Source organism: Pan troglodytes, chromosome X (assembly GCF_028858775.2).
Source record: "Pan troglodytes isolate AG18354 chromosome X, NHGRI_mPanTro3-v2.0_pri, whole genome shotgun sequence".
Classification (NCBI taxonomy): domain Eukaryota; kingdom Metazoa; phylum Chordata; class Mammalia; order Primates; family Hominidae; genus Pan; species Pan troglodytes.
In genome coordinates, this window is record NC_072421.2 from 87964324 (window position 1) to 87972682 (window position 8359).

Below are 8359 nucleotides of genomic sequence, written 5' to 3' on the forward strand. Positions count from 1 at the left end.
TGTAAAGGAGGAACCTCTGACGGACTTGGGGCTTGAGATAAGGGCTCACGAATTGCAATAAAAGCATTTTATTTCTTCTCAAAGGGGTGCTAACTAAACAAACAAAGCAAGTTGGTGGGGTCCTTAAAAGGCCACAGAGTGAGGTCCTATACAGGTGGACGAACCACTTCACAAGAAACTGAATATCTTAGCCTTGGAGCACAATAGGGACAAACAACATACAGAAAGTCATTAGAAGCTGGTAGAGCTGAGATTCTGATTAGTGTCTTTCCTGGCAAAGAGTCAACAGACAGAGGAAGGGTTGGAGGTTATCTGATCTGGTAAACAAAGTATAAATCTCAGGGTATATCTGCAATGCAGCTTGTCTCCAGGCTGCCAGGCAGATACAGCAAGAGCTATGGGTGCACAAATAACAAACAGGGAGTGTTATGTTTAAGGAAGAAAAAGAAGTCGTACAGCATGCAAAGTGAAAGCAGAGAAAAGGCAGACTTTTCCCAAGGTAGAGAGTCCAGCAGATGTACAAGGCCATTTCAGGATATAGACAGAGAAAACAGGAAAGAAGGTGATGTGCACTTTTTGGGAAACAGCTAATTTTAGTTGAAGAAGCAGAAGAAATCCCAGACATCACATGGTCTTAGGCTTTAGCCCTACCACTCTCATGAGCCTCCTGTCCAGGAGGGCCATTAGTGTCTGAGGTCTACTCAGTGCAGACTCCAAGTTCCTTCCCATCCCCATGAGCCATCTGTCAGGGTGAGCTGAGAGATCAGCCAGGGGAAGCAAAACCACTGTCACTGAGAGAAATCATTCTAGGGGTGGGGAAGTGGTGGTTAGTAAGCAGGAGAGCAAAAAGAGAAGAAAACTGCATGTGAGCGTTGAACGCCTCCAGTCCAAGAATGTGAGGCATAAAGGTGTCCTACCACTAGGGAACATATTCCAGTCATATGACAGCAAAGTACACTATCAACAGCAAACCCATACAGGTATGCAGCAAACTTGATCTTTGCCCCTTTGGAGGAAAGAATTTAGGGGTAGAAGTAGGTTTAAGGTAGAGGGAGAGATGGAGGCAAGTTTTAGAGCAGGAGTGAGAGTTTATTAAAAAGTTTTAGAGCAGAAATTAGAGGAAGCAAAGTACACTTGGAAGAGGGCCAAGAGGATGACTTGAGAGATCCAAGTGCCCTGATTAGCCCTGGACTTAGAGTTTTTTTACCTTGGCATGGATCTGGGGTTTGCATTTCTCCTCCCTTGATTGTTCCTTTGGAGTAGGCTGTCCACATGCACAGTGCCCTGCCAGCACTTGCAAGAAGCTGCATGCACAATATGTTGAGGCAGGAGAATAGCTTGAACCTGGGAGGCAGAGGTTGCAGTGAGCTGAGATCTAGAAAACAAGGAGGATGACCCCCTTTGGGGCACACTGTAGGTTTTATGGCACCTATACTTGCCAGAGTAAAATTGAAGTAATATAGTCTTTGTGCACATTTACATTAAGGAAGAAGAGCCCTAAGGTCAACCTGCAAACTATAGAGTTCCTATGTCCACTTTTTCTCTATTTTCTTTTCTGCCTGCTTTAAATCTGCTGTTTATTTTTCTACTGAGATAAAAACCACTGTTTGGATCTAACAGGTTTTTGTTGTTGTTGTTTGCTTGTTTGTTTTTCGCAAGCCAGTGAATTTGTATTTATCTCATGGCTAAAGTACTGAAATAAAAGCTATAGAATCTTTGTGAGTGTGTATGTGTATGTGTATGTGTATGTGTGTGTGTGTGTGTGTATTTGGAGGCCTAGATTTCTGTAATTTTCTGTTCAATTGGCAATTAAATCCATTTTAATTTCCCTCTAGCTAACGAGACTTTCTCTTCATACCTTATGATGTGAATTTTGCTATCTGATTTTCACCTGAGTTGTTTTCTTTAATATGCAGATTTAGGACTATTTAGCTGACAACTGCCAGGGTAAGAAAACAGGTTATCAAGAGTTGGCAAGTCTAAAATAGGAAAAATAAGGAGGTCTTAAGAATTTATAAGACATACTTCTATCAAGATGCCTAATATATCTCTATATTTATGTGTTGTGTACACAATGTTTCACTACTGAAAATATATAAAAAAGCTCTAATTAACTGGCTTGAGAAAATAAAAGCATTCAAATAAAATACTTATCTGGAAAGAAGAAAAGACTAGTCAACTGCTTTTTTGAGTTTATGTAACTTAAGTAAAATCTTTAAGAACTAAGTTAGGTTTAAAGTTATTGGTAAAGTAATGTTAGAAATGTCTTAAGAATTACTAGCATACATTTTTGTTTGCATTTATTAATCAATCAACTTCATACTTATCCCTTTGAAATATTATAAGGTATCAAAATTTGGCACAGGGGTTACAAAACTATAAACCCAGCCTAAAACAGAATAATCTTTGCTTGTGTAACTTTTAATAAATAAGACATTGATATTAGTTTAATATAAATGGCTACATTTTGAATTATTTAGTAAAATTACTGTACCTTCTAATTTTGTGGCTTTAGGCAGTCTAGTCCATAGGCAGTAAGGAGGTTTGTTTTGGGAAAGGACTGTTATCATCTTTGTTTCAAAGCTAAACTATAAACTAACTTGTCATTATTTAGAATGTAATGTTCTATTAAATTAAATAATAGATATTTCATTATTTGGGTATTTTCCAATAAAAATATATTGTAGGAAAACTTGAACTTGCTAAAAAAATTGTGTCCTTTTTAAAAAGGGTGAATAAGTTTTGTCTATTTCAAAACTTATTTAAAAGTGATGTATAAAACAAGGTAAAGGAACCAGGAAATAAGAAAAATGTACAGAAATTTATAAAAACAAAGAGTTTTTTGTGGTAAGAAAGCTTAAAGATAAATAATTTTATATGAGAAAGAATTTTGTATGGTAAATTTAGTCCTAAAATAAAGTGACTGGTTGTTTCAGAAAGACAGATGTTCAGGACAAACCAGAAAGTCCAAGCATGTCATTAAAGGTATCTGTAAGTCACAATAAGAGGGTTTATTTTAAAAACTTTTATTTGATCAAGTTGGTTATACTTAAAGGAAAATTATAACACTCTTTCTAGAGATTGGACTTGATGGAAAAAAACCTCTATATACACTAAATTATCGGTTAGAACAATAAAATTTTCTTAAGGGTTTTATTTACTCTTAATAAATTACAAGAGATTTTAACTTTTTCTAACCCCAAATTCAACTTTTATTTCATCTTGCTGTTTTTTGGCTTTCTCTCCTCTTTTAAAAGGTAAGTTTTCTTAAAGGTCTAAAGGAAATGTTTTTTCCCAACATAATATTCTCTGCATTGCAGAAAGTGTTTTCTCTTGTCTCTTGTTAGCTGGCCTAACAGGATTTATGTTTCATCAAAGCAATTCCTATACCATTATTATTAAGTTTGGTTTGCTTAGAAAAAAAGCTGAGATTTAATTTTCTTTTAAATTAAGGATATTACATCTGTGTATTTTCCTACATATGCTTTTAAGGTCCTTGTGACATTGAATTACAGAGCTTTTGACTCCTGGGTCTAAAAAGAACACCAAGTCAAGCTAAATCTTAACACTGACTGCAATTAAAGCCTCATCTGCAGGCCTCATAGAAGAAGCCAATCAAAATAAACTGCATTCCTGAGACACAGGGCCAAAAACTAAAGCTATTCGACTCCTGAAGTCCCAGGGACTATCGTGGAAGAGGTGGGCTTATGAGATTGTAAGGGTCGATTTTGAAAGACAAAATCAGTTCAGTTTCTCTATAAATTAATCATTAATGTCAAAGGCACACTGATGCAAGACCAGCATATGGGCCTCTGTGTCAGATTAACAAGGTTTTCTTAAAGTATTAACCAACTCCTTAATAAAGGTTATAAAGATTATAAAAGGCTTATGAAAGTTATATCTTTTCATCAAAATTAAAATTTTATAGATTGTTTATAAAATTTTGAAAAACTAATGGGCTTTATGCTGTTTTTTATTAGGGAATACTGTTGGAAAATTAAGTCTCCTCTTTCAAAGAATGAAGATTTTTGCCTTCTTTTTTTTAATCCTTGAGTTATCACTTTTTTTAAATGAATGACTTATTTTACCATAACCTGTAATCTTATTTTGTAATATCAAGTGTTTTAAACCTTTGCTATTAGACAAACTTTCTGAAATCAAATTATGAACTACGTCTTTTTCTGACCTAATTAATCCTTCAAGATTTACTCTCCCTAAAGTCCAAAAATGAAATAATTTGTCTTATTTGGTATAAAAATTATACAGAAAGTATTGTCAAATATGAAATGATGTTTGGTTTTCTTTGAGCTGTATTTGTAAAAATATGTTTTTGGTATGTGTTCCAAAATTATGGAAAACTCTTGTAATTCTGATATAACTTAGGGTATATTATTCATAATTATCATAATTATTATGTTAAAATTATTGTGTGCCATAGAGGTAACAAATTTCCTTGTCAATTGTGTCTTTGACTATGGATGCCCTAAAATTTTTGTCATCACAGACAATTGTTGTCTTGTTTTGTTCCTCTTTAGAAGGGGTTTTATAATAAGCTATAAAACTCTAATGGGTGCTCTTGAATGCAGGTTTCTGATAACTTTGGAGATTGTGACATCAGAATAGAGCAAAAACTTTTAGGACTCATGAAGAGCTAAAATGTTCATGAGTATCAAGCAGAAAAGGAATGAACTATATGGACTGAACTAATATTTTTGACTTTTTGCTTAAAATGTTTCTGATTCTTTGTTTTGTTTTTCAGGTCTCAAAACTTTTCTTTTGATTTATTGATAGCTTTTAACAATTTATTGTACTCCTAAGGACAAAATTTGGGGCATATTTGTTTCTCTCGACCTGATTTCTGCAGAATTTGGAAACTATTTGTGAGTATTCTTAACTTATGGCAATACAGTTATTTGCATAAGTGTAATAAGAATCTATTTTTATTTGTAACAAGACACAATTGGAGAAACTGGTTATTTTACCAAGGCTTTGAATGGAATGGTGTGCTTCCCTTTAAGGAATCAAACTTGACTTATGGAGCCAATAAAGCCCTTGGAGAAACTGGCCTGATATTTTATATACACAGTCCCTGTACAAGGTTTCTGACCTGTGGTAAATAAAGAATGTCACTTTCTGATAGGCCAGGAAGCCCTAGGTTTATCATGGAACCTCAAGAAAAGAGGAAACTCACCCAACTAGTAGGTACTAATGGTACAAATCCATGGCTGGATTTGGCTTTAAAAAAGTCTTATCTGAGATTTCTTCTATGGAATAAAGTTCCATCAAAGTGAATTAAAAAATATGTATGTAAAAAATAATTATGACTGCACTTTATACAAATAATTAGGCAAATTATAATAAAGCAAACCAGTCCTACCATGATTTGTCTTTAGCAAAAATGGGAAACTGGAGAGAGAAAAATTATGTTTCAAAAACTATAGTACACCCGTTTTTAGATTCTAGTCTTATTATTTTCTACAGTTTTGACCCAATTCTTTTTATTGGCTACAATCTGCAAATAGCATATTCATTTTTTTCTTCTTTTTTTGCATTTTTATTCATTTGAAAGCACTGAAAGCTAAGCTGTGCTTTCATAAATCCCTGAGAACTGAAGCTAGACAATTTAATCTTCAGAAGAAAATAACAGCAACCTATTTATGTACATAAGCCACTTTCATACCTGTCTATTGATATATGGACTTCAGAGTATTGTGGACTATATTGATTTTCCAGAATTGTTCTTTTGTTTGTTATTACTTTTCTCCCTTTCTCCCCCTATTTTTTTCACAACAAACTGCTTTTATTTCGGTATGCATCCACATTTTCAGCATTTATTGGTCCTGAACAGAAAGTGGAAAGACACAGCAATTCAAGCCCCCCAATTTTGGGGATCTGCTGTGCACACTAGTTTCTTTCTTAATCCCAGCTGAGGAACTTGAGAAGCAGCAGCAGCACCAAAACCAAGACATGCACTAGATTCAAGGTTCTTTTTGTTCCAGTTGTCAGATTCCAAACTAAACCCCAATGTATTGCAAGTATGACCAAATAAAAGCCCTGTTTAAAACTTCTTAATTTTTTTTTTTTTGAGACAGAGTTTCACTCTTGTTGCCTAGGCTGGAGTGCAATGGCAGGATCTCAGCTCACTGCAACCTCCACCACCTGGGTTCAAGCAATTCTCCTGCCTCAGCCTCCCAAGTAGTGGGATTACAAGCCTGTGCCACCACACCCAGCTAATTTTGTATTTTCAGTACAGATAGGGTATCACCATGTTGGTCAGGCTGGTCTCAAACTCCTCACCTCAGGTGATCCACCTGCCTCAGCCTCCCAAAGTGCTGGGATTACAGGCATGAGCCACCACGCCTAGCCAACTTCTTCAATTTTTAAAAGCAAAAGCAATTACGGGAAAGTAAAACAATTCACAGGGATCATGTGTACTTGCAAGTGTCTTCATGTGGTCTTTCTCCAAGTTTAACCACCAAGGACTCTGAGAGCTGGCAGGTCTGAGTAACCCCAGTGACTATTCTTTCCACCTTATCAAAACCTGAGCTAAAAACAGTGCATCAGCTGATGACAGCAGAGGGTGGCAGGGTGGAGGACCCAATATTCATTTCCCAGGTTGGTGGAAAGTGAATAAGTATGGTTCCGAAACTAAACAAGGGAAATCAGAGGCTCTTTCCATCCTTGTCTGATGGCTTCTGGCCAAAGCAAGGAAGTGTCACGGAAGGTGTTGGGTGGTGATGGTGCAAAAAGCAGCTTGAGGAGGAGGGAAGAAAAAGTGCACACCTTAATAAAGGTAGGGGAGAGAAGATATGGGGAAAGCCCTGAATTCCTCACCGAAAGCTAATCTCAGAGGGTAGCGGAGGGGTTACAATCTATGCTTCGGCCAAGGGCAGGAGTGGAGGAGCTTGGGGAGAGGATGATGGCTTGGAAGGGGCATCATTTAAGACTCGAAGAAACCAGGGGTGCAGGTAAAGCACCCTACACACCCAGCAGTAGTCTCACAGGCTGTGACCTGAAACCTTCACATCTACTCTACAGGCCCCCCAGGCTAGAGGGCTGTTGTTGCAGGGAGGGTGGGAGGTAGTAGGTAGGCAGAGACCCCAGGCCATGTAATCAGCAGCAAGGCGATTGTGTGATGTGTCTTTTCACAGTTGAGTTAGATGTGCCCCATCAGTTATGATGGGAATCAATTTAAATAGACTTTCTTGATCCCAGAAGTTCAACTATGGGGACAGTGGTTACACTTGACAGGATGATTTGTCACAGCACAACTTATATATTTCAAGTGGACAAAAAATTAGTATCATTTATAGTATCTTAAGATAAATTTCCTTTGAACGGGAGCTTTCTTTCCAGTACTTTGAGGTCTACAAGATGTATCTGGAAAATGTACTACTCTGGAAAATGAAGACTGCTTAAATCGAATGGGGGGAAAAGGGAAGGGCTTGTGGTTTTTCTTTTGGATTAATTGCTGTAACACTGTCCTTCCGGTGACTGAGGGAGTTTCATATTTTCTTTAGACATAATTAGGCACCAAAGCTCTTGCAGGACAACTTTGGTGCTATATGAATTCTGCCATTTTGCCAGCACTGATGTGGCTCTTGTGTCCACCACTCCATTAGAACTATTAACTCCATTTTAATTTTTGTTACAAATCTTACAAAGGGGGGTGTTTCCGGGTATTTAGTTTCACATTCTATTCTCAGGCTGTGTACTTGGTTTTCATAAATTGTCCTTGGAGGCCCAATTATCTTCCCTGTCCATCTTATAAGTGTCATGTCTTCGTCATCTTCTAGACCCCAGCTAACTGTGCCATCTCCTACTCCTTTCTTCGAGTTCGTCCAACAGACGGAAATTGTAAGGGACTGTTACTCCCTAGCCCATGGTGGCTGCCATCTTGCAACGCTGTTGCCTGAAGGCTGGCCCCTTCTCTCCCCCTATTTTATTCTCACAGGGCATGAGACCACAGTCTTCTAAAAATGACTTTTCCTAATAACTACGGACCTACCTGTCTAGGAATAAACCATCTTAGCCATGAGAGAGAGGATGAAATCTGAGACCAAATACTCATTTTCTTCTAAAATGTTTTCTCCAAAAGATTTAATAAAAGAAAACAGGGGAAATGTGAAAGGAAAATATATTGGTCACCCAAAATCACTAAGTTAAAAAGTAAATTCAAGCTGGGAACTGCTTGGGGCAAATCTGCCTCCCATTGCATTGAAAGTCATCCCTCTGCTCACTGAGATAAATGCATATTTGATTGCTTTCTTTGGAAAGGCTAATCAGAAACTCAAAAGAATGCAATCGTTTTTCTCTCACCCACCTGTGACCCGGAAGCCCCCACCCTGCTTCAAATTGC

At 37.2% G+C, this 8359-nt stretch overlaps 1 pseudogene; it reads right to left on the reverse strand.

The window, feature by feature from the left end:
• Nucleotides 1-7464: 7464 nt before the first annotated feature.
• LOC100610417 (ubiquitin-conjugating enzyme E2 variant 1-like) lies at nucleotides 7465-7896 on the reverse strand (annotated as a pseudogene).
• Between the last annotated feature and the right edge of the window lie 463 nt (nucleotides 7897-8359).